The sequence below is a fragment of the Lutra lutra genome, chromosome 3 (genome assembly GCF_902655055.1).
Source record: "Lutra lutra chromosome 3, mLutLut1.2, whole genome shotgun sequence".
NCBI classification, from domain to species: Eukaryota; Metazoa; Chordata; class Mammalia; order Carnivora; family Mustelidae; genus Lutra; species Lutra lutra.
Window position 1 is genome coordinate 8,044,701 of NC_062280.1, and position 26,053 is coordinate 8,070,753.

General features: G+C 40.1%; 1 protein-coding gene across 2 annotated transcripts in view; it reads left to right on the forward strand.

The window, feature by feature from the left end:
- Nucleotides 1-763: 763 nt before the first annotated feature.
- SLC39A10 (solute carrier family 39 member 10) overlaps nucleotides 764-26,053 on the forward strand; it is a 116,384-nt gene continuing 91,094 nt past the window's right edge. Inside the window, exon 1 of one of the 2 annotated variants that reach the window (XM_047720645.1) lies at nucleotides 764-811. The gene's annotated coding sequence lies outside the window, so the exon portion shown is untranslated. Of the gene's footprint in view, nucleotides 812-18,240; nucleotides 18,296-26,053 lie in introns of those variants that run through there. The other variant, XM_047720644.1, reaches the window with a different exon arrangement.

The window sequence follows — 26,053 nt, forward strand, 5'->3', positions numbered from 1 at the left end:
TTGTTTTCTTTCCCTTCAAAGGCAAACTGTATTGTTTTGTCTGGGGCAGATAAGGTGGAGGAAGAGAGTCAGAGGTTAGGGCATTATGCACACTGTGAGAAAGTGATACAGAACTTTCCAGATTTTAAAGGGATAACTCACAGGAATGAAAACACTAGAGGGGGTGCCTGTGAAGAAGAGGCAAAGACAGGATGTGTCTGTTGCCAGTGTGTATGGTGTTGGGAAAGGATCGGTCCAAAAGACCTTGTTTTATTTATTTAATCAAGTGATCACACTCTCTCCGACTCTTTTGGATGGCAAGAGCGAAAATAAAGGTATTCATGAAGTCAGACTTGCAATTGCCAGGAAGTAGTAAAGAATGCCAGTTTAATCTCTGCTACTTGTATAAGTCCTAAGGGAAAGATGAGCTCATGAAAGGGTATATAGATCATCACAAGGCTGAATTAAAATACATTAAATATGGAAGTCGGATATAAAGCCCTGAGGGTTATGCAACATAAAAAGAAGAGTTGAAGAACCACCTGAAGCTTTAAAAGGTGGAAACCCAAGGTCCTCACTGGCTGGGGAAAACAGTTCCTACTCACGCATCAGGGGAAACACCTTATATAAAGCTTGGGGTTTGAAAACCTTAGCACTCCTAACTGATCTAAATGAATGTAAATTTAGGAGGAGGGACTTCTTTTATCCTTGCTTTTGTGGTCTCCACAGCCTCGGGACGGACCTGACAGGCTTCTGTAATTTCCCTGAACTGGATTAAGCTGAGATAAAGAGGGAAGGATCCCAAATCATCTGTTGAAATCTTCTTTAAAGGGTAAGTTTCATTTATTTACCATTTCTTAAAAATGGTATAGTTACTTAGCAAAGTACATGCTCTTGGCTAAACAGTTGGACATTTATTTAAGATTTCATTTTTGGGTAACAGTGCCTTCAGGAATACAGAGATCATTAACACCATGCGTGACGGCTATGCTCCCCCACCCCCACACACACCCCAGGAAGTCTCCCATTCAGGGAGGGAGCCCTACAACAAACCTTCAGTGTATTCATGAGTTGGCACCACCAGGGAACTTCATGGGGACCAGAAGTAAAAACTGAAGACTTTCAAATGGAGCAAAGTAGATACTAATCAAAAGGAAGAAGTATGTAAATTCACACAAAGGAATAAAAAAGTGCGAATTAAAGTCAAAAGAATGTGGAGATTATGGAGAGCATTAAAAGCGGAGAAGCCGGTATAGGCAGATTTATTTGCAAAGACATTACCTTAAGGACCATAATGTGGACAAGGGATTTTATGCAGGAATGAGTTGGAGATTGTTCTCAAAAATAACCCCAAATGATGGAAGCGAGGTGTTTGGCTTAAAAAAATATGAGCCAGTGTAGACATTTCTTTCTTTCTTCTTTTTTTTCCAGTGTAGACATTTCTTTTGTAGGTAATGACTACTCAAAAAGACGTGCAGATCCAAAAATAAACAGTAAACATTTTGGATAATGAAGAAAACATTTACAATGCATAGGTATACATTATTAAAATTTCAGGAATGTCTGTTTACTGTAATAAGTAGCATGAACAAAAGAAGGGAGACAGATCTGGGAAGAAAGAAATAACTTGTTGTGTTGTGTTTTTTTCTTATAATCTCAGAAATGGACCCAACCAGACATGCTGAGAGTTCAGGGAGATTAACTGATTATTTATGGGTGTGGTTAGGCTCACAAGTAAACTCATCCAAGATAATTCTGAAGCAGAAGTAACAGCGATCATAAACCTGTAAACCTGAGTAATTCTACCTGGGAGCCAAATGGAACTCCATTATTGAAAGAAGTCCTCTTATTCTATGGAAAAAAAACCCCTTTAAATTCTGACGTACTCAACATCCGGCCAACTGAGTTACTAGTAAAAAGTAAATAACAAAGCACCCAACCTTGGATTTCTGCATGTCTTTACTGCAAAGAATCATTAACAATGCAGCAACTAAAGATACAGGATAGTTCTTTCAGAAACAAATTTTGGCTTAATTTAAAGGTAAATAAGCTAATTTCAGAAAAAAAAATAGGAATTAAGAATTTAAAGTCTTGTTTTGGGCTTTTCTTCCACATAGAGAAACTAAATGGAAAGGGAGAAGAAAAGCCCAGTAAAGAAAAAGTGTTCGGTCAGTGTTTGGATTCTTTGGTATAAAGGACTGTTCATCAGAGTGTAATTCTACCGACAGTTGGATTTCAGTCTGCTCCTTGAGGTTCCGGGTTATATAAGGAGAACAGCTTCTATTCCTGTGTTCTTTAAGTGATTTCATGTTTAGGGTCAGTTGTACCACAAGAGTTTTTGTACTCTCTTGTTATTTCTAGAATAACGGAAATATTAGCCAATGTGCCTTTAAAGCTTCAAAGATCTTTAAAGCTTAAAAAACCCAGGATCCAGGTTTTAAAATTTTTTGGTTATGTTATTATTTTGTCTTTTTCAGCCATCCTTTTCACGGACCTCACTTTTTGTTTAGATGAGTAAATTTTATTTTTTCTGCAGGGATTTGAACCCATTAATGATAATGTAGATGCTTGCACATACTTTGAGAAAATATGCAATATGCATGTAATTAAAAAAAATAACATTTTTCTCCTGTGCACCTATTTGGAAGTATGCATCTAACACACTGAGGTCCTGTTCTCCAGCGACGAAAAGATAAGCAATCAGCCTTTGCCTCAGGGAGATTACCATCTATTTTAGCTGATTCACTTTACCCTTTTTTTCCCCATAGGATGAAAGAATAATTAGCTCTGCATATGTAGAGTAAGCACTTTGCCTGAGCAATCCTGAGGTAAAATGATTTTTGAGTCAGATGGACCAGGGCTTGAACCTTAGCACGCTTCGTACTTCTCATCCTTGAAGTCTTGAGAGTTCACTAGTAAAACAGGAATCCTGATTTTTTTAGCTTACAGAGGTTTCTTGAGGTAATAATATTAAATGTAATAATGTATATAAAATGCCTATCTCACAGATAATTTTGAGTAGCCCTGCACCCCATGTATATTATTTAAATGATATGGTCAGCTTTAGCATTTCTGTAATTGTGCCCATTCATTTTTATCTAGTATTATTTTACCATAATGAAATAATTTAAAATTTAAAATAGGTTCATGAACGCAGTCAGGGTCTACTCGGCCGTACTTTTGGCGGTGGTGAATAAGGCGGCGGTTTTGTTACTAAAAATTCAAGAGGCAATACAGGAGTGCCAGAGCTCTTGCTCAGGGGCCCAGCCTCAGCCCTTCCCCATTCATCACCAGTCACAGCCTCTGCTGTTCAGAAATGACCTGCCAGGGCTGAGAAGTGTCCAGAGGGAGAGCAGGGAAAATGCACTCGTGGTATTTCTAAAAAAAAGGCTAAGGAGATAGGGATTCGTTTTGCCAGGATTCTAGAAGAAAGAAGAGCACATGAATGAGGCCAGGGGACATTGACTAGAAGTAGACATTGGTGTTTCTCAGCCTTCTCCCAGTCCGCGGGATCCGTGCTGTGAGTTTTCACAGGGAGAACTGAAGGCGAGTCCAGCCCATGCGCACCTTTCCTTCCCGGACGGGCTGCTGCCCTCAGCCCTTTCGCCTCTCCCTTCTGCTGAACCGTGCGGAGCAATGAGGAAAGTCAGCTTGAGACCCAACTTGCATTCTCTGCCTGAAACCCGGACGCTCAGCTCTGTCCTTCTAATCGCTCCTTGCGACAGTCTCCCTCCAAACATGATCACGGTATTTCCCCCATGACTGAGGAGACGGAAGGGTCTCCCTAATCAAGAAATTCTTAAAATTTAACAGGTCCCCAAGCGCTGCGAGTGATCTGGAGTTTTTCTTACTCTTCGGTTCCCTCCTCTTTCCACATCCATGCCTGTTGAGGGAGGAAAGGTTGAAAGGAAAACAGGTTGGCCATTTGTCCATCTTTTTTTTTTTTTTATACCATCTCATTTTTAATTTTTTAATTTTTAATTTTTTTATTTTTATCTTTTTAAAGACTTTATTTATTTGACAGATCACAAGTAGGCAGAGAGGCAGGCAGAGAGAGAGAGAGGAGGAAGCAGGCTCCCTGCCGAGCAGAGAACCTGATGGGCTCAATCCCAGGACCCTGGGACTGTGACCTGAGCGGAAGGCAGAGGCTTTAACCCACTGAGCCACCCAGGCGCCCCCCATCTCATTTTTAAAAAAGCTTATTTCAATAATCTCTGCAACCAGCTTGGGTCTCGGACTCATGACCCGGAGATCAAAAGCCATACGTTCGTCCAACCGAGGCAGCCAAGCACCCCTGGGGTTTTGGTTATGAAGTGTCCTATTGCATGACTGTAACACAGTTCATTCTTCCCTGTTGATGAATAATTGTTTTCATTGTTTGGCTGTTTAAGTGACTCTGCCTTGATACCCACTGTGCATTCTTTTCTTTTCTTTTTAAGATTTTATTTTTAAGTAATTGCTACACCCAACACTAGGCTTGACCTTAAAATCCCAAGATGAGTCGCATGCTCTCCCCGCTGAGCCAGCCGGGGTGGGCGGGGGTGGGGGGGGCTCCCATCTCGCATTGGCCGTTTGCTCCGGGCCCCTCTGTGGAAACAGTGAAGAGAACCGTGGAGACTGTGTCCAAGACCCAGTCAGTCTTGCTGCCTGTTAGTTTTTCAGCGTTGGCACCAGAATTCAAAGGAAGATAAAAGTCCTCTATTGCCTAAATTTGAAAGAGAGAGAGAGAGACAGCGACAGAGACAGACAAACATAAAGGGAGGGTGGGAGGTTGGCAGGAAGGCCGGGAGGAAGAAAATGTATAGGCGTGAACTTTAATTCATACTTCTCATTTTATAGAGGTATCTGATCATCTTAATTTGCAAAAACTAAGTAAGTCATGCTTATATGATTACATGAATCTTTACTTCACTCTTGGAAATACTCCATGTCCTCTGGAAATATTTAAAGAGCTTTATCATATCCCTTTAAGAAGATAAAATCATAGCGTCGAGTACAGGTTTCAGAGCCATCTTCGCTAAGCAGTGTACTTGATGTTTGAGTATTTTTCCTAAAAGTTGTTTTTCTTTTTTAAACTTCATGAAGAACTCACACTCTCTCTCTCTTTTTTTTTTTTTTTAAGATTTTATTTATTGGGCACCTGGGTTGCTCAGTTGGTTAAGCCACTGACTTTGGCTCAGGTCATGATCCTGGAGTCCTAGGATGGAGTCCCATATGCGGTTTCCCCGGCTCCACAGGGAGCCTGCCTCTCCCTCTCCCTCTGCCTGCCAACTCCTGCTTGTGCATGCACTCTGTCTCTCCTGCGTCAAATAAATAAATAAAATCTTTAAAAAAATTAAAAAAGAGATTTTATTTCTCTATTTGACAGAGAGAGTGAGCGTGTGCAAGCAGGGGAGTGGCAGGCGGGAGAGGGAGAAGCAGGTTCCCTGCAGAGCAGGGGAAACCCCATATGGGACTCCATCCTAGGACTCCAGGATCATGACCTGAGCCAAAGGCGGCCGCTTAACCGAGTGAGTCACCCAGGCGCTCCAGGAATCCACAATATTGGACAAATCCCATGGAGATGAGGAAAACAATGAAATGCATCTTTAAGTGTTCACTGTTTTGGGCACTGTGTCTCGCAGTTTTTATTGCTGACGCGTATCCTTTCATTCCTTATTCCACTTCCTCCAGATTTCTCTTTCATTGTTACTTAATTTGCTTCCTCAAATGGGGAAAGCCTTCAGACATTCAAGTTTGTTCTTTAAGTCCTAGAATCTACATTAATAAATTATCTAGACAATGACCTCACCTATCCCTTTTCAAAAATATTGATATACAGATTATCTAAGAAACTAGTCAATTAAAATAATCAGTGCAAGGTAATTAGCAAATTATTTACTCAACAGTTTATTACAGAGATTTTAATTTCTATCATTAAAATTAACAATCATTTTTTAGGATGGGAAGCCTTGGTGGACAAGTGGGTTAAGCATCAGACTCTTGGTTTCATCTCAGGTCATGATCGCAGGGTCATGGGATGAAGCCCCACGTGGTGCTCCAAGCTCAGCATGGGACCTGTTTCGGATTGTTTCTCTTCCTCTGTCTCTCTCTCACCCCTGCAGCTCATCCCTGTCCCCCCCACCCCCAATTTTTGTTAGAGGCCTGTCTGGCTCAGTCAGTAGAGCGTGTGACTCTTGATCTTGGGGTCATGAGTTCGAGCCACATGTCGGGTGTAAAGATTACTTAAAATCTTTAAAAAAAAAAAGAATAGTTTTTTTTTGTTGTTGTGTGTTTTTTTATTTTGGGAATGTTGGCCTATTTTTAATTGTGTTCTTGTTTAATTATGGGAAAATATACACATTCTTTACAACATCATCTATTATTATTACTATTTGAAATCAGATTATAATCATTCTCATTTACGTTCATGCCAGATGAAGTTTGAGAGGTGTCATGATAAATTATATCAACTCTTAGAACTTCTTAAGTGTGGCCACTTGGTACTGTAGAATAAATTGCAAATGATATTAAAATAGTGACACATGGGAGTGCCTGGGTGACTCAGTCGGTTAAGTGGCTGCCCTTGGCTCAGGTCATGACCGCAGGCCTCTGGGATGAGCCCAGGATCACATGGGGCTCTCTGCTCAGTGGGGAGCCTGCTTGTGCTCTCTCTCTCTCTATCAAATGAATAAATAAAATCTTTCAAAAAAGAAAAAAAAAAGTAGTGACCCATGGCTGTTCAGACAGGGCAATCCAAGTTCTGGATAGCCCTTTAATCAAAAAGAGTTAATCTGAGAAGAAAATACAAATGACTTCTCAATATCCTGTTTTTAACCATCATAGGTAGAAGTTTAAAATATTTGCCCGTGATTTCTTTTTCCCCCTGGTAGCATTTAGGGCTGGGATGAGTGAAGCTTCTGTGATGAGTGTTTCACCTCACCGCTCACGGGCTGGAAATAGTTTTATTTAAAGGCAGAATGGAAGTATATAGGCCAAAGTTGAGAGAGAAGAGATTAATACTAGTGTTGAAGGGCAGTGGCCATAGAGATACATTAGATAACAAGTATACAAAAGGCTCGGCATTTATTACATTGCTTGGAAGGATATTTTGGAGTCTCCTGAGTTTTCCTGAAAACCACATTAGCAGCTCCATCTGGGAAAGAGTTCTCTGCCCTAACCCACATTCCAGGGCCAACTTTCAGGCTTTCCTTAAAAGGTGCTTTGTATTAAGCCTTCAGGAAATAGCCCTTTGTTAGCCCTATAGTACCAGGCTCAAAAAAGGCTGAAGTGATAACAAATATAAATTGTGATTCTGTTTAAAAAACCAAACCAAACAAAAAACAACACTCTAGCTAGGGCTGGTTTTGAATTCCTATGACAGTGTTTAATTTGTTCAGGATTCTTATTCAGCTTTTACAATTGGCTCAATGTTAGGGAGAAGGAGAAGGAGAAACCTGTTGATACAGCTCCTTTAAGTGCTGTGGGTTTCCAAACAACGCTGTAGATACCAGCACACATTCCTGTGGTGAGGCCAAGGGTGAGCGGAAAGCCTTCCCCGTTCATTCAAAGGAGGAGAAAGGGACTGAACTTACCTCCCAACAGGTGAAGTTAAGCGGGTCCTGTAAGTGGGTTGATTTGTTACATAAATCAGAGGTCTGTTTGCAGGGACCATAAATAACTTTCTCAGCTGGTACCTTCTGTTTCTCCACCCCAGCCTCAAAGCCCCCCAGGTCACTGCTGCGGAAATACTCCTTTCTTGTTCAGAGATGCCTTTCTTCCTCCTTGATGATAGCTTTTTCTGTTTCTCTTTGTTTTTAGCTCAAAAGAAGGTTTTCCCCCTCTTTCTGTCATGTCTCTGTGCCTTTTCTAATACATTACATTGTTTCTCTTTTCCTGTGTTACTGTGCTCCTTCACATCTTGAAAACCTGAGCCTTGTATCAAAACAATATAAATGCATGCTCTCTAAAATTATCAAGGAATAATACAGCTGTCCTCTCTTGAGCATCTAAAATTTTGGAAGCGCTTAGAAATTTCTTTTAACAAAATTTATCAAAATTTTTGATAATTTAACAAAATTTATCAATTTTATTCTTATATAATTGTATACTAAATTGATAAATATTATATAATAAATTACATCAATAATTTAACAAAAATTATCAAAAAACTTCTTACGGAAACCCATTTTGTGAAGTTTTTGATTTTTGCTTTTATGGGTGGTTTACAAAAATATCTAGTGTGTTTCAGAAATACCTGTGCATGTTTCAGTGCAGCGAAAGTTCAACGAGTAAAAGCTTTAGACAGATTCTTCATTTGCAATTAATTTTGGATATTTATCCAGAGAAGTGATTTTTTTTCTTTCAATAATCTTTCTGCAGAGATAGATAGAAACATGACTCAGTGCTACAACTGAACTTGAAAAAGAAGGACAGATAAGGGTTGTGGGAGCAAGAGAAAATGGTTGCTGATATTTTGAAAGTTATGTCCTAGCATTGCTATTTGAAATTTTGTAGCTGCTGTCGGACTCTTTAGCAATGGGGAAAGAGACCTAGTGTGGATCTTCACGGGCTCTGTCTGCACTTCCCGTCCTCCTTTGTTCGGCCCACGGTCTCTGGGTCCTTCCTATTCAAAGACAATGCTCCAAAGTGGTTGGCCGTCTCCCGCTGGAGCAGTGGGCTGCTCTGACTCATCCACACTTTTATCCTGTGAGATCATTCATTCTAGGAGTAATGACACTAATTTTCCAGGAGGCTGGCTGGCTAGGGATGTCACAGAAGGGATGAAGTTAAAGGACTTGAAATAGCACTGGTACACCGCAGGAGCTTGATAAATATTTGTTGGATAAACGTATTCAACTGTTTCCTTTTGCCCATTATATCTCCAATCAGATCATGAAGGAGCAAGCTTGCTTTTTTGTTTGTATTGCAGTTATAATTCCGACTCGTAAAATATTGAGTAGATGGATGTGGCCAAAATTAAGTAAATAAGCTTGACTTAATTTACTTGAGTAGTCGTTCCAAGCCCTCCAAACCTTTGTAGCTTTATTTCCAATACACCCTTTAAATTTTGCTTGCGGGAGTTGGGAAGGCGGGTCTCTGAGCCGGTGGTTCTCAGGGACCTCTGTACCCCTAAGGAAGAGCAAGGTTGTGTGTTGAACTTGGCCTTATGATACCGTTGTCAGGGATGCTTTAGCCGCTCCAAAAACATTTTTGAAAATAAATACCAAAAACCCACATTAAAAACACCTCTGGTTAAAACAACCCAAGCTTTAGACAAACTCCACTAATAAACCATCTGTAGCAAACCGCAAGGCCCCAGTCATTTGGGGTTTTTTATTTGAAGTGTAGCTGACACACAGCGTTGCATTGGTTTCAGGTGCACAGTACAGTGGCCTGCTGTCTTCTGAGGGCTTCTCCCTGATGTCAGTTATTTTGAGCTATTACCTGTACTGCAAATGGAAAACGAGAGCCTGGGGTGTCTGCATTCCCTCAGGGTTACTGACACTGATAACTACATAATGAGTGGCCCTCCCTCTGAAGGGGACAAAGTTCTCTAGAGGAGAATTTCTCAAACTTTGCGGTGCATGTGAGAACACCTGACAGACTCTGACAGTGCGGTTCTGATTCTGTAAGTCCGGGGCGGGGGGTGGGGAGACCTTAATAATCTGTGTTTTTAGCAAGTCACAGGCGATGAGAATACTGCTGGTCTACAAAGTTATTGCCCCTCTGTCCCCCCCCCCCCCCCCGCCCAGCCCGTTTTTTAAAGCTACACATCCTTGGGGTTCACTTCTGTTCCATCCCCCTTACACTCTTCCCCAGTCCCACTCCTAAGTTTCTCATCGAATTGGCCTTGAGTTATGGCCGGAGCCTGCGGCTTTTTTAAGCTCCCAGGTGATGCTAATGTTCAGCAGGTTTAAGAACCTCTAGATCTTGTCTGTAGTCTGTTTCTACTTGGAAAGCCGTTCACTTGTATGTATTAGCCGTCTGCTCCCCATAGGCATTTGTTTTTCTGAGTTAAATGCTCTGCCCTTTTTTGAGGAACTCACATCAGGCTTTCAGAGCCCCTTTTCAAATACCACAGCCCTTTTCAGATATTTGACACATTTTTAGAAATTCTTCTAGCACTCATCCTGTTCTGAATCCCATATGGCTTTATCTGTAACTCCTAAGGCAGTGACGGCATTCTGCTTTCTAATCATATGTGTATTTATCGTAACCTGCCTAGTTGATAAACTACCTGAAGGCAGACATCGTCTCACGTCTTTTATCTTTCCCTGTGGTTTCCCAGCCAGTGCCGCACGCAGTGCCCTGAGCGTGCATTTCTTCCTTCCACAAGCGTTCCCGTGGAGCTGTGTGCCAGGCGGCCCAGGCTCTGGTGGGGGAAGCCAGATACGTACCTTCCCCCTCTAGGAGCTTAACAGTCAAATGAGGGAGACAGATATGCACAAATGATTTACAAAAACACATGTGAGAGTTCAAGACAAGATAGAACCGAAACTTCCAGATTGGAAAGAAGGTCATCTTTGAGGGAAGGATTGAGATCTGGAGGTTATATAATCAGGTGGGGGGTGCGGAACGAGGGTGAAGGGCATTCGGGATAGAGAAAACTGTAGCATTTGCGTAATTTTAGAAAGAAATTAAATTTTTTTCAATCAAAGTTTTTCCTGCCTCTACCCTCCATCTACTCAGGCCCCCAGCGAGGTGCCAACAATTACTAGTTTCTCGGGTACCCTTTCAGTCTCAAGCAATGTGCTGTTGAACCTTTCAGTGTCCCAGCAAATGTATACTAAGCACTGAAGTTTCGCCTCTGAACTATGCTTTTCTCCCCCTTAATAATTTATTCTTTATCTCTTTTAATTATAGAGAGGCCTTTTCTTTTTCATGAGGAAAAATTTGTTTTAAAGCTGAATATTAGGGCTGCCTGGGTGACTCAGTCATTAAGCATCTGCCTTCGGCTCAGGTCATGATCCCAGGGTGCTGGGATGGAGCCGCCCATCAGGCTCCCTGCTCCTCGGGAAGCCACCTTCCCCCTCTCCCACTCCCCCCACCCCCTGCTTGTGTTTTCTCTCTCGCTGTGTCTCTCTCTGTCAAATAAATATATAAAATCTAAAAACAAACAAACAAAAAAAGCTGAACATTATCCTATTACGTAGCTGTATTAACTAGTATGTCCCTAGTAGTTGGGTTGCTTACCATATTTTACTATTGCAAACAGTGTCACAATGAATAATTTTGAACTTTAGACATTTTTCATATATCAAAGTATATCTTTAAGATCATTTTCCAGAAGAGAAATTGCTGAATTATGAGCATATGCGTTTGTAATTTTGAGACATACTGTTAGATTGCCTTCCATAAGTATTTTTTTTTAAGATTTCATTTATTTATTTATTTGAGAGAAAGAGAGAGAGAGGGAATGAGGGGAGGGAGGGGCAGAGGGGGAGGGAGAAGCAGACTGCTCTCTGAGCAGGGAGCCCTATGTTGGGCTTTATCTCAGGAACCTGAGATCAGGACCTGAGCGGAGGGCAGGTGCCTTAACTGACTGAGCCACCCAGGACATGCTCACCAGAAATACATGAGAGCCCCTTTCTCTCCTGCATTCTCAATAGTGTGTTGTCAGCTTTTTGGATATTTGTTTAGCTCTACTAGGTACAAATAAAGATATCTTCATAGTTTTAATTTGGATCTTTTTTTTTTAATAAGTGAAGTTGAACGTCCTTTGATATGTTTAAGAGGCATTTATATTTTTTTTCTGTAAAGTCCATGTTTTCTTTGTAAAGATTTTACTTTTATATTTAGAGTATAGAAGTAGAAAGTCTCCACACCTAACATGGGGCTTGAATTTAACAATCCTGAGCTCAAGAGTCACATGCTCTATGGACTGAGTCAGCCAGGCGCCCCTAAACTTCCTCTTTTTATACTCTTTGTCCAGTTTTATATTGGGTTGTTGGTAACTTTCTTACTGATTTCTAAAAGCTCTTTAGGCATTAGCGATTTTCTGCTTTTTTTATGAGTTCCTAATAATTGACGCAGTCTTTGTATTTGCTTATAGTGTTGCTTGTTTGTTTTTACCTTGTAGGTGAGTCTGGTTTTGACAGAGTTAAACTTACCAATCTTTTCTAGGATTTCAGGATTTTGAGTCATAGTTAGAATGGCCTGACCCATCCCAAGACCATAAGTAAAACCTCCCTTGTTACGTTCCAGAACATTGATAGCTCAGCTTTTTTACATTTAAGTCTTTGATCTTTCATATGCATTTGGCATATGATGTAAGGCATTCGTCTAATTGTTCTTGTATGCGCATCTGCTATCAAAACATTTATTAACCTAATTTTTTAAAAAGATAACTGTGAGAGCATTGAGAAAGGGAAGGAAGACTGGAGTCTAGGAGACCAGTCCTAGGGAAATAAAAAGGCAAGGAAGTAAAAAGCAAGTGAAGGGTTAGGGAAGTTTTATTGGTCAGTCCGTATAACAACATGAACAGTAAATACATTACATGGACGTTGCCATTATCACCGCCACCCCTTCGTGGTAGATGTGGCCAATCTGACACGACACTTTTTTTTTTTTTAAGATATTTATTTATTTATTTATTTATTTATTTATTTAACAGAGAGAATGAGAGAGAGAGATCACAAGTAGGTAGAGAGGCAGGCAGAGAGAGAGAGGAGGAAGCGGGCTCCCCACTGAGCGGAGAGCCCGACGTGGGGCTTGATCCCAGGACCCTGGGATCATGACCTGAGCCCAAGGCAGAGGCTTAACCCACTGAGCCACCAGGCGACCCGACATGATACTTCTTAAAACATTGTTTCAGGCAGCTACTTCCTGTTAGTCAAAATGGATCCGTGTGCCATCCCTGGTGCGGGATTTGATTTGGGAAGTAATGGAGGGGGGAAGAGAAGTGGCAAGAGAGGGACCGGAAAGGCACATGATGTCAGGGTCTTGAACGCATATCGAGCAATGGCGATATCATGTGGGGTTTTTTGGTTTATTTATTTTTTATTTTTTTAAGCTCTTATTTATTTGTCAGAGAGAGCAGAAGCACAGAGAGCTGCAGGCAGAAGCGGCAGAGCAGGCGGAGGGGGAAGCAGGCCCCCTGCTGAGCAAGGAGCCTGATGCGGCCTCAATTCCGGGACCCTGGGATCAGGACCTGAGCCAAAGGCAGAGGCTTAACCAACTGAGCCACTCAGGCGTCCCCCCCCCACACACCTTTTTTTAAGGGCAGAAAGTGACACGATAGTGTTTCAACAAAGGTGGGTGGGGGAGAATGAGGACTTGAGGAAGAGAAACCCAAAGCTACTGTGCGCCGTCCAGGTTAGAGATGCTGAGTATCTGAGTTCAGGCTCTCTAGTGCCATAGAGAGGACGTGCCATATTCAAGAGGTAAACTCACTAGGACGTGTAAGTGTTGAACTGCAGGAACTGGAAGAAATTAGCTGTAGGTACTAGAGAGAAGATAGACTAGAAATGATTGGTTCCTTCAAGTAACACAGTCGTCTGGAGACTCAAGAGAACTTACAAGGAGCACATTTGGGGATGGAGAGACGATGGATAACGGGAGTGAGTGTGGATTTCAGTCAGATACTAACGCTGTATTTGGACTGTTCGTGTTTACCTAGCACTGGGCTAAAACTGTAACGCATTTGCAATAAAGAGAAGAATTAGTGTTGATTCATGCGTAATTACTTCCGGACAGAAGCTGAAAAAAATGACCAGTTAGGTCTACGGATTCTCAATTTGGAAGATGACTGTCTCAGAAATTGATGAACTTGCAAACGGAGCAGGTAATAATGGAAACAGCAACGGGAGCCGATACGGGTCCACATAGCCTGGAACAGGAAGCCTGAGGTGACCCTCCAGGAATCATTCAGTGTTAGTCGCCACCAGCCAGTCTCCGCATATTATGTCCAAGCTTGGGCTTCAAGACTTTAGACATTAAAATCCTGGAGAACATTCAAAGGGCAACAAAGATAATTAAAGGGTTAGAAATAATAGCTGAGGCATGAAAGTATATTTAAGTTAGCCTGGAGAAAAGGAGAACAAACGGTTACTCCATTCACAGCAGATGAAAGCACCGTAGAAGTAACGATTTCCTCAGAGTTGGAAGCAAGGGAAGAAGGGATTAAACTGTAAATCGATGTGCGTGAGATATGGGGCAAAACTTCCTGAGAAGAAGGTTAAATAATAGAGTTAAATTTGGTAGCTCAAGTCGTCTGGAAGTTGTGAAATCTGTCTATGAATCTTTAAAGCATGGAAAGCTAAACAGGAAATCTCTATTTAGCAAGCACTCTCTACTTAAGGATCCGATCCCATACCCAAAGACCCCTGCCAGGAAAATCCACCACAGATCTTGTGCGAGTTGCTGCCCTAAGACCCCTGTTCAGGAAGGTCTTCACCGCTGTCAGTGCCCCTTCAAGAGTCAGGCGTTCACTCCGTAATTATTTTTGAATCATACATATGGGACGTTATTATTTTAGGTGCCAGGGATGTAGAATGAACAGAACAGAAGAAATGAATATACCCAAAGTTTATTGAGTATCGCTCTGTGTCAAGTACTGAGCAACTACCTGCTTCACTCGAATGCCCCCCTTCTCCAAAACTTGTCTTTGTTGTAGTCCCTACTTGCTGGATATCTACTCTGTTTCCTCTCAAATCCCTGCCTGAGTCTGTTATCTCAGAGATCACAGCAGGGGACTGAAGAGGCCTTGGTCCAGAAACAAGTAGAGTTTAAAAGTGTGGATTTAGTATTTTTCTTTTTCTTTTTTTTTTTTTAAAGATTTTATTTATTTATTTGACAGAGAGAAATCACAAGTAGGCAGAGAGGCAGACAGAGAGAGAGGAGGAAGCAGGCTCCCTGCTGAGCAGAAAGCCCGATGTGGGGCTCGAACCCAGGACCTGCGATCATGACCTGAGCTGAAGGCAGCGGCCCAACCCACTGAGCCACCCAGGCGCCCGGATTTAATATTTTTCAAATAGAACACAGATTGCCTGTAGTTTTAATTTGTTTCAAAAGCACTGAAAATGTAATTTATTCATTGGGCTCACTCATTTCTTTTTGACAGCCGCTGTCTGGCACTAGTGAATCTGACGGCATCATGCTCAATGGTGGTGCTTATTGGATTTATTTAACAAGACTGTTCAGATAAGCAAAATTAGAACATCATTTAGGTGTTTCTGTAACAAATGTAGCTGTGCCATGTATTTTTAGATGTTCGATAATGTGAAATATTTGGAAGGCTGCTATGAGCATACATGTTTAGAAATTAGCTGAATTTTTTAAAGGCATATTTGGAACTAGAAATTGATTGCTATATGGATTGTGAGTTCTTTGATTTCCTTGAAGGTTGTGTTTGATGGAGTTCACTTTCTTGGTACTGAACACAGCATAGGGGCAAAGGGCTGTTTGTATCTTTGTAGAAGTGTCAACCATAGCAATACCTACAGACAGGGAGTCGTATTCTTTCTGTTATTGTTTACAAATGCTTTGAAGCATCCTTGTATCACTTGATCCAATTCTCCAGATAGAGGATTTGGCAGTGGCAGAAGGTAGGATTAAGGATAAAAAGTAAAGGGCCAGCACAATTAGAAAAAAAATCATTTTTTCCTGATTGGTAAAATTTCTACCAATTCAGGGACGTACAAACTAGACAGAATTCATTTGTAGTAACTGAAGTATGAAGTGAGAGAGTGTGGCACCGAATTTGGCCTGGTATTAACAGGTATTAATTAACAGGTATTAATAGGTATTAACAGGTGGATTTTTGTAACTGGGTAACCAGGCAGACTTTGAGGACTTGATGATTGTTTGAGAACAGAGACATAAGGGGTGGGGAGGGGGATCCCAGAGTTTTGCAAAATTAATTGTGTTTTTACAGAACAGTTACCTGTATTCATCATAAATCCAAAACAGACTCTCTATACATAGGAAAATATGGTAGGGCTTTAGAAACATTATCCCATTCAATCTTTGTAGACCTCTGTAATGTAGGAACAGTTTGAAGATGAAAAAAAAACTGAGGCCTAGACAGTTCAATAATCTCCCCTACTTAGAGAATTGTGATGTCAGGAGTCAGACTCAAATGAATCTGGTTCTAAATCTCTACACTTTCCTAATGTCACATTGATTCTTACTGTTGTGCCTGTTGCACTTTTTTAGAAAATTAGTGATTTGGAATTTCCGCATTAAGTTCAAACACTCCAACACAACCAGAAGTGTTTTAGATTAAGTAGTCCTTTCTAGAATGAATGTTTTCAGGTTGAGGCCATCCGATGGGAATACCAAAACTATCAGCCATGCCTCCCAGGCACAGGTCAAGGGAATATTTTGAGAGCAGAGGGTTGAAGGAAGACTCCAATGTTTGTAAGAGAAATTGTGATGAATGTGACACAGTGACTTGTAAATAAAAGCCAAAGGCAGTTTGGAAGTTGGATATCTGGGCTCAGAACAAGCAGAAAGGGCAATAGCTAGAGATCCCACAGAGAGAGTATCACCGAGCAACGATGACACAGACTCCATCAGCCTGGTTGAGAGAGCTGCAGGGAACGTCAGGGTGAAAAATTGTATAAATGAATGATGTCACTATCATGGAATTTGAGATCCATTTAATAAAAAGATCCATTAAAAAATGTCCATTGTATTCAGGGCAGTTCTGCCAAAATTACACAAGGGCATGTGTTTTCATGACCCTGATTTTGAGGGTACTGTTTTATCAGTAATAGGATTTTTTGGCCTAAGTGTAAGTTGTATGTTAATACTCCTGTTTACGGTTCATTGAGAATTATTCTAGTTATCTTACACGTTTTTATAAGAACATAGATTCTCCCTAACCCCTGCCACTCCAACCTTGCCCAGTCTTATGTAATTCATTGTAAGCAGACTGTTTGTACTAGCAGTAAATGTATCCTTTTAGGCTTGGTACATTTCTTAAACAGAAGAGGCCATACTAAACCAAATATTTACTGTGAAGCGGATAACTGGTACTCTACAGATACCACATCTTAAGCCATTTTTATTTTGGCTTTATATAGCTAAAGGTTAAGGCAGCCCATCCATTGTAAGCTTTGCCTCTCAGACAGAAATTTGGCCCTGAAAAGAAAAACACTTTTGGCTTTACAAAATGATTTATTTCCAAATTTTAAATGAGCCAAAATGAATATATTATATTATATACTTTTATTTATATGATCACGCTTCTCAGCAGCTTGCTTTTTCATCCTTTGAAAAGGAAGGGCCTAAAACATTGTGAATGTACTTGTAACGTTGCTAAAGAATTCCGTCAAAGTAGTTGTTTTAATCATTTGTTAAAAATGTAAAACTCAACACACACACACACACCACCTCTTAGGTATACAGATTGGGAAAAATTAGACCAGCGACTCAAAATCTAAAATAAAAGCTTTGTCATTTCCTGAAAATTTATAGTCATGAAGAAGATAAAGGAGAAAGACCATTTACCAGCCAAAATCTGGTGGTGTATCCATGGCATAAAAGAAAGCCTGTTTTCATTAATTAGAGACATGATGTGTGGAGGCGCCTGTCTGGCTCACTTGGCAAACCATGGGACTCTTGATCTTGGGATCTCAAGTTCAGTCTCCATGTTGGGGGTGGTGTTTACTTAAAAGAATAAATAAAATAAAATTAAAAACCAAAAACCAAGTGTGGCGATTGACTACCAAAGAGGGAAGAGAGAACCTCACAAGTTAGCAAACTTTGAAAAGGCAATTTCAGAAGGTGCTAATAACATATATTTGAGAATGGCCATGCTCTTCGTCCTACCGCATTACAGGTTGAAGACTTTGTTGACAACTTAGTCTGATAAGCCAGTTATATAAGAAGTGCTTCATTACCACTACCATTCCCATGCCCACCCGTTCAGGAGGTATGTGTGCAAAGCATTGGGAGGAGAGATGAGCAAAGAAAACACGTGTATGAGTGCCAGGGGCATGCCTGGGTGGCTCAGTGGGTTAAGCATCTAACTCTTGGTTTCAGCTCAGGTCCTGATCTCCAGTGATGAGATTAAGCCCCAGGTTAGGCTCTGCACTCAGCGGGGAGCCTGCGGGAGATTGTCTCTCTCATCCCTTCTCCCCTCGGTTCCTTCCCTGCTCCTGCTCTCTAAAATAAGTAACATCATTAAAAAAAAAAAAAAATCAGAGTGAAAAATGAAATAAATAAAAAAGAAGGCCTCTGCCTCTTCCAGATTGCCCACCAGATACCAGCAAGGCAGGGATACAGACAGTTGAAGAAAGCTCAGTCATGATAAACTTATCCAAATTTTTATAGGCAAAAGGAAGAGACAAAAGCAAACCAGAGAGAACTTCTTAATTTAAGTATACAGGTAAGTGTTGCATTTTGGGTCCTTATGGCTTGGTACTGATTTGCTTTACACAGTGTTTGAGGAATTCTAATCTTCACAGAGGTCTAGGCCTCTAAAAGTGCCAAAGGGGACCCTATTCCGACCTTTCTTATCTTGAGGAAATGGAAACCTCTGAAATTTTCTTCTGCTCTGGACTCTTTATTTTCCCCTTGGAGATAGGAGTCACATTCTCAGAAAGCCTCAAATTTGTCAGACTTCCCTTGGGGTAAGAAGCCCACGCTCAGATAGTAGCATACGAACAGCAGTGAGTCTAAATCAGACGATACAGCAGGGCTACTTTTTAATTTATGTCTTCTTTCCTGATGGCTTTGTTCCTGAAGCTTGAGATGAGAGAGTAAGAAAGAAAGTTCAGTTTGGCCTGTAAAAGAGAGAATAATACAGTACTTTTTCTCATGGCCATAAAATACGGTTTACGAAACTATATAATGTCTTAAAAAAAAAACACCAACTCAAACAAGCCTTCTCTAAATCTGTGGAAATGAAAACAGAAGAGCTTCCTTTTAAAGACCATATTCCTTCTAGATTTTAGGGATTCTTATCACAGAGCAGAGACAGTAATTAGAAAGGGTCAGGTGGAGAGTCACTGTGCAGAGTGCAGGTAAGGGTGAAGAAGATGTCAGGGAAAGTATCATCAATGGGTAATATTTTCCCCGAGTAAATTTTCCTCAAAGAGAAGATTTTTCTATATAGAGTTACTCATCTGTATCTCAGGCTCACAAACTGGCTGGTAAGTTTTAGTGGCAGGAAAATTGATAAATAGTTGTAGCCTGGAGATACAATTTCTCTCCTGGCACATAAATGTCTTCCCATGTCCCTTGGCTGTTTTTATCTCAAAGCATTAATCTGTGTTTCTTGGGGAAAATAAATTCATGATGATGCATCAGTAAATTCTCAACAGCTCAAAGATTGCCTTAAAAGTGTATTTTAAAATATTACCTTTCTATATTAAATTGAGGGTTCACTGTTACCTAAGAAGTGATCTAAATTGGGAGCTTTTAACCAGGGATATATGTAGATTCCAATTTGCTGTAATGACTCTGGTTAATTTATTCCTCATTCGTCTCTCAGAACATTTCGAAACGATACATCTAGAAATCTGCACTAAAACAAAACAAGGCAAAAACCTCCCTCAGTGACTCATACTCCCCAAAGTGATTTATTTAAACAAAATAGCTACAACTTCAGTAATTGTCCATTCTTCCATTTTAAAATGGCATGAACAATGAGGACGCTCATTTCAGTGAGTGGCTGGTTTACGTCATTCTGTGTACCCGAGGACTGGGGATGTGATTTGAGGAGTACCAGCTTCCCACCATTAGCAACACACCCGAAAGGCAATTGTATGACCCAGATTAATAAAACCCAGCAGATGATGTAATTACCCAAGTAGCTGAAAAGTAAGGAAGAGATTTATAAAGATATGCCAATACCAACATTCTAGGACTCTTAGAAAAAACTTGTATTACCCACATTCAGACACGTTCTTTTACAATAGGAAATAAGACTGGGAAGGAAATGGAAACAAGGCAGGGAAACCTGAGAGAAGGAAGGTGCATGTGAATGGCCAGATGTTGCCTTGAAAATCTCTGAAACTAAGCAACAGCAGAAACCACCAGTGTTTTTAGGCAGTACTAGTAATGCCAAACGTGGAACAGATTGCTGTCAGTGTACAGTTTTGTAGACTTCATACTTCTGGTAGTGTCTGCTTTTGGATAATTTATTAAGTCCCTTGTGGAAGAAATCTGTGAGTTAGACCTATTAAAATCAACTTTAGAAATGAACTGCCGGTAGAAGGAACATTTGCAAAGATGGGCATGTTGACTAAAAGCAAAATGTCAACAAAATCAATGTCATATCACCTTGTTTACTAAAGTTATAACTGAAACACCTGAATAAATGTGTTACTGTAGCAGTTAAAGGGTGCAGTGAAACAATGAACATTTCTGGACTGCCCACCATGTGTAAGACAGCCTTGAGGGAGGTACAGATGAATAACATAGGCTCCAAACCCTGGGAGTTTATGATAGAACACTTGTACAGTTGATGAATTGTTTGTACTCTGAACATACAAAGTTCCCCATAAACATTCATATATCACAGACCCTCCACAGAGCGTGAGCGAGTAAATGAGAATGCTTGAATCCTTTGCTATTTAATTTATTCTTCCCTTAGGAAAGTTTAAGATAAATGATAATTTCAAATATATACATGCACACACACATACACACACACCTGCTAAATTGTTATCACCTTAGTGGGGCCATCTTCCATTCAGTCAATAGCCACGCCCACTTCCATTCATTTCTTTCTTTTTTTTTTTTAATTTTTATTTTTTATAAACATATATTTTTATCCCCAGGGGTACAGGTCTGTGAATCGCCAGGTTTACACACTTCACAGCACTCACCATAAGACATACCCTCCCCAATGTCCGTAACCCCACCCCCCTTCTCTCAACTCCCCTCCCCCCAGCAACCCTCAGTTTGTTTTGTGAGATTAAGAGTCACTTATGGTTTGTCTCCCTCCCAATCCCATCTCGTTTCATTTATTCTTCTCCTACCCCCTTAACCCCCCATGTTGCATCTCCTCTCCCTCATATCAGGGAGGTCATATGATAGTGGTCTTTCTCCGGTTGACTTATTTCGCTAAGCATGATACCCTCTAGTTCCATCCACGTCGTCGCAAATGGCAAGATTTCATTCCTTTTGATGGCTGCATAGTATTCCATCGTGTATATATACCACATCTTCTTTATCCATTCATCTGTTGAAGGACATCTAGGTTCTTTCCATAGTTTGGCTATTGTAGACATTGCTGCTATAAACATTCGGGTGCACGTGCCCCTTCGGATCACTACGTTTGTATCTTTAGGGTAAATACCCAGTAGTGCAATTGCTGGGTCATAGGGTAGTTCTATTTTCAACATTTTCGGGAACCTCCATGCTGTTTTCCAGAGTGGTTGCACCAGCTTGCATTCCCACCAACAGTGTAGGAGGGTTCCCCTTTCTCCGCATCCTCGCCAGCATCTGTCATTTCCTGACTTGTTAATTTTAGCCATTCTGACTGGTGTGAGGTGATATCTCACCTGATTTTGATTTGTATTTCCCTGATGCCGAGTGATGTGGAGCACTTTTTCATGTGTCTGTTGGCCATCTGGATGTCTTCTTCGCAGAAATGTCTGTTCATGTCTTCTGCCCATTTCTTGATTGGATTATTCTTTGGGTGTTGAGTTTGCTAAGTTCTTTATAGATTTTGGACACTAGCCCTTTATCTGATATGTCATTTGCAAATATCTTCTCCCATTCTGTCAGTTGTCTTTTGGTTTTATTAACTGTTTCCTTTGCTGTGCAAAAGCTTTTGATCTTGATGAAATCCCAGTAGTTCATTTTTGTCCTTGCTTCCCTTGCCTTTGGCGATGTTCCCAGGAAGAGGTTGCTGCGGCTGAGGTCGAAGAGGTTGCTGCCTGTGTTCTCCTCAAGGATTTTGATGGATTCCTTTCTCACACTGAGGTCCTTCATCTGTTTTGAGTCTATTTTCGTGTGTGGTGTAAGGAAATGATCCAATTTCATTTTTCTGCATGTGGCTGTCCAATTTTCCCAACACCATTTATTGAAGAGGCTGTCTTTTTTCCATTGGACATTCTTTCCTGCTTTGTCGAAGATGAGTTGACCATAGAGTTGAGGGTCTATTTCTGGGCTCTCTATTCTGTTCCATTGATCTAGGTGTCTGTTTTTGTGCCACTACCATGCTGTCTTGATGATGACAGCTTTGTAATAGAGCTTGAAGTCCAGAATTGTGATGCCACCAACTTTGGCTTTCTTTTTCAATATTCCTTTGGCTATTCGAGGTTTTTTCTGGTTCCATATAAATTTTAGGATTATTTGTTCCATTTCTATGAAAAAAATGGATGGGATTTTGATAGGAATTGCATTAAATGTGTAGATTGCTTTAGGTAGCATAGACATTTTCACAATATTTATTCTTCCAATCCAGGAGCATGGAACATTTTTCCATTTCTTTGTGTCTTCCTCAATTTCTTTCATGAGTACTTTATAGTTTTCTGAGTATAGATTCTTAGCCTCTTTGTTTAGGTTTATTCCTAACTTCCATTCATTTCTTAACACTTAACTTACTATTTATTACATGCCAGGCGTGGGGGATACAGATTGAAAGCAAATGGCCTCTGTCTTCAAGAAACATACATTCTAATGGAAAGACAAATACAAAATAAGTAAAGACAACTAATTCATTGCAAATTATGATAAATACTTGGAAGAAAAAGGTTGAGGACATATTGTGGGGTCAGGGTGCCTAATTTAGACTATGGGGTCAAGAAAAGTCTTTTGAAAAAATTAAGCAGAGATCTAAATACTCGAGAAATTAGTCTAGTAAAAATAGGGTAGGACAAGTTTTCTATGCAGAGGTCCTGGGCCTTCTTTAATGCTTTCTAATTATTCTGGAGCAATCTTACCCAGTCTGGTGGCTTTGAATATCATCTAAACACTGACAACTCCAAATTTATTATCTGACTCACACTTCTCTTTGGAGCTTGACCTGGATATTCCATTACTTACTTGACATCTCCACTGAGATGTCTCAGGTATCTCAAGCTTAAAATATCTCAAACTAGTAAGTCTCCATCCCCCACCACGACTTCCAAATCTGCTCCTCCTCCAGTCTTGGTCCCTCTTGGTAAAAGATATATATCTATCTATACTCTTATTCATACCAGAAAAAGAGTTCCTTGATCTCCCACCCACATCCCCTGCATACATTACTATCCAGCTTAAGTCCTATCAATTCTACCACCCAAAGAGATCTCAAATCTGTTACTACTTTTGCATAAGCATCTTTTGCTTGGATCACTGCAGTAGCACCAGTGAGTTCAAAATCATTTGTGTCTGCGTACAACCACAGCTATGGAGCCACGGACCAAGCATGTCAGTCTCAGGTGGAGGAGACTCTCTCACCTAATATTTTCAAGTGTGTCATGGCAAGTGCTTTACACTTATAGGAACGACTTGGCAAAATTTCTTTTCTGTTGGCTAACAAGGCTACCGATAATCATGTCAATTTCTTGGCACCTGATTGAAAGGGACAATTTGAAGAAGAAGTATTTCCATACTGCTGCTAGAAGGATGAAACTAGTTATTTCACTTGACATCTATGTTTAGAATGTCAAATTGAATCTCTGATTAAAAAATTCATTCTCTCGTTAAACAGCAAATGTTTCTTAGCCCCAGGCTGTACAGCTGTTTAAAGAAATTCAGCCACATCTTCAACAATAGCTCAATACACAATATTACTCCAAAGTTCAAAGGACTTATTTCCTTTTTAAAAAACGAAACCAGGTTGTTAGATAAAATTGTAATTTAACTCATTTCACCATAATTAAAAGCTGCTGATACCTTGTTTTCTGTTAGTGCTTCAGGTTGGTTAAAAACGTGATTAAATGGAAATAGATTAATCTTTGCTGGGTCTTTGATTTGGAAATACTTCAGAAAAATAGCCTTTGAAAGCAGTCTCAATTTGTGATTAAGAGTATTTACCAGGGGTCGCCTGGGTGGCTCAGTCCCTTAAGTGGCTGACTTCTGCTCAGGTCATGATCTCAGGGCCCTGGGATCGAGCCCCACGTAGGGCTCCCTGCGGGCAGGAGTCTGCTTGTCTTTCTCCCTCTGCCCTTCCCCTTGTTTTGTCTCTCTTTCTCTCAAGCCCATGCGTTAATAAAGAAATAAAATCTTAGAAAAGAAATAAAAAAGAATATTTACCAGTAAGTAACATCTATGTGCATTTGTAACACTGTGTGGGCAAAGTATAACCACAAGATGAATTTTACTACATTTTAACATAGAAAGCAATGAAAAATTTTATTGATATGCTGATCAATGTTTATAAAGGACAAAACAATTATATTTTATTTATGAAATAGGAGAGAGAACTTCAATAAATATAGAGTAACTACTGTATATAGGGCTATGAACTGTCTTTATAAGACACGATGACTGAAGCTATTCCATCATACAATGGCTGTGACTCTCCCGTAACCTAATCGTGATTGCCTCGGCTCTCTGGTCAAGGATTTTAGAGGTCTGCCTTAATTCGTATTTGTTTTGAGAGCAGACAAGAGGAGTTTTATCATGTTTTTGATTTGAGATAAGGAATGCCCAGAGATGTTAAATGGTTTGTTGTTCTTATCAAAACATTTTCCGTGAAGTTGAATTGAAGTGTAATATCAGATAGAGAGAAAGGGCTTCAGCTCTCATTCTCCTTCCTTTTATTGAACAACTGTAGTGCGTGATCTGCCAATGTGAATTAAGAGTCATGATTTCATGACTCAGTCCTCTTAGAATCTAGACCATTCCTAGACCTCTTCTAGGTCCAGAAAACACTAGAAGGCAAAAGGAGGACACTTCTTTATTTTGAAACCTCTAAAATAATAGATCTTGATGTGGTAACATCTACTCATTCCAGAGGTGGTCAAAATTAAAATATGTAAGTAACTCAGTAGTATTTAATTTTTGAGCTTAAAACATATCTGTATGTCATTTAGTAACAGAATTATTATTCATTAGAGGAGTTGAATGTTGACTTTTATAGAGATTGCTATTTCCTTAAAGCCAGTCTTTATGCAGTGGGCTACATTCTTGTAGAGGCAGGAACTTTGATCTTGCAAAGTACAAATAACCATGAACCATTTCTGCTTTTTTACTGACACACAGAGGGGAAGAGATAGGAGAAACTTTAAAACAGAGATAACATATTTTTTCTATCTATAAGACCGGTTTGTTCTTACTGTATTTCTTTAAGTATTTCCCTTTGTTTATCTTACTGTGCGAGATTCAAAGGTTAAAAACAATTGAATTAGATAAATCTTCAAACCCACATGCAGGTATCAAAAGATAGGTCTGTTTTAGTTTGAAAACTATTTACTGTAAACTAATAATTCACAAATGTATTTGACTACTTCTCTTACTCAGGACCGTATCTTCAACCTTGGTGGCAGAGAACGTAAGTTGTTATAACACAGAATGATGCATACTTTCCTAGGCGTCTACTACGTAATCTGTGGTTTGATTTCTTGACACTTGAATATATTCCAGGAGTTTTGCTTCTGAACACCTAGTTGCTTTCTAATCCTGATTACTCCATAATTCAGGAATAAGGTTTTCTAGTCCCTTAATTTTTGGTGTTCTGTTCTGATCCCTTTTATGGTTCTTACGTTTATATTAATATTTAATCTTGTGTGTTTTATTTGAGTTGTCTCTATATAGGCCTCCTTCTAGCTACAGTTACATGGCTGGTAATAACTTTGTTTTGCTTGCCCAATTCAGGGAGTTTGGAATGCATCAAACTCTGGTGATCAGGCTCTTGGGGTCTTTTGCATAGTGATGGGTTGACAAGAAGTATATGATTGTATATGAGTAAAAATGGCTTGGACTTGAATGGAAAACCTGTCTAAGGCCACTTAAACCATAAGGAAATGTACTTATCATTTCACATAACAAGAATTCTAAAGATAGGGTAGTTTCAAAGTGGAATAATTCATTGATTCATCAATGACATCACTTTGCCCAGATGTTTTCCATCTTTTCACTTTTCCAAATTCCAAAAGTGTGTTATTTGTCCCTTTGGGCAGGTTATTTCTAGTTTTCCCAAGTGGATGACAAAGTCCAGAGGCAGAAAACGGAAATTTGTTTCCACATGTCTTATTAGAAGAAA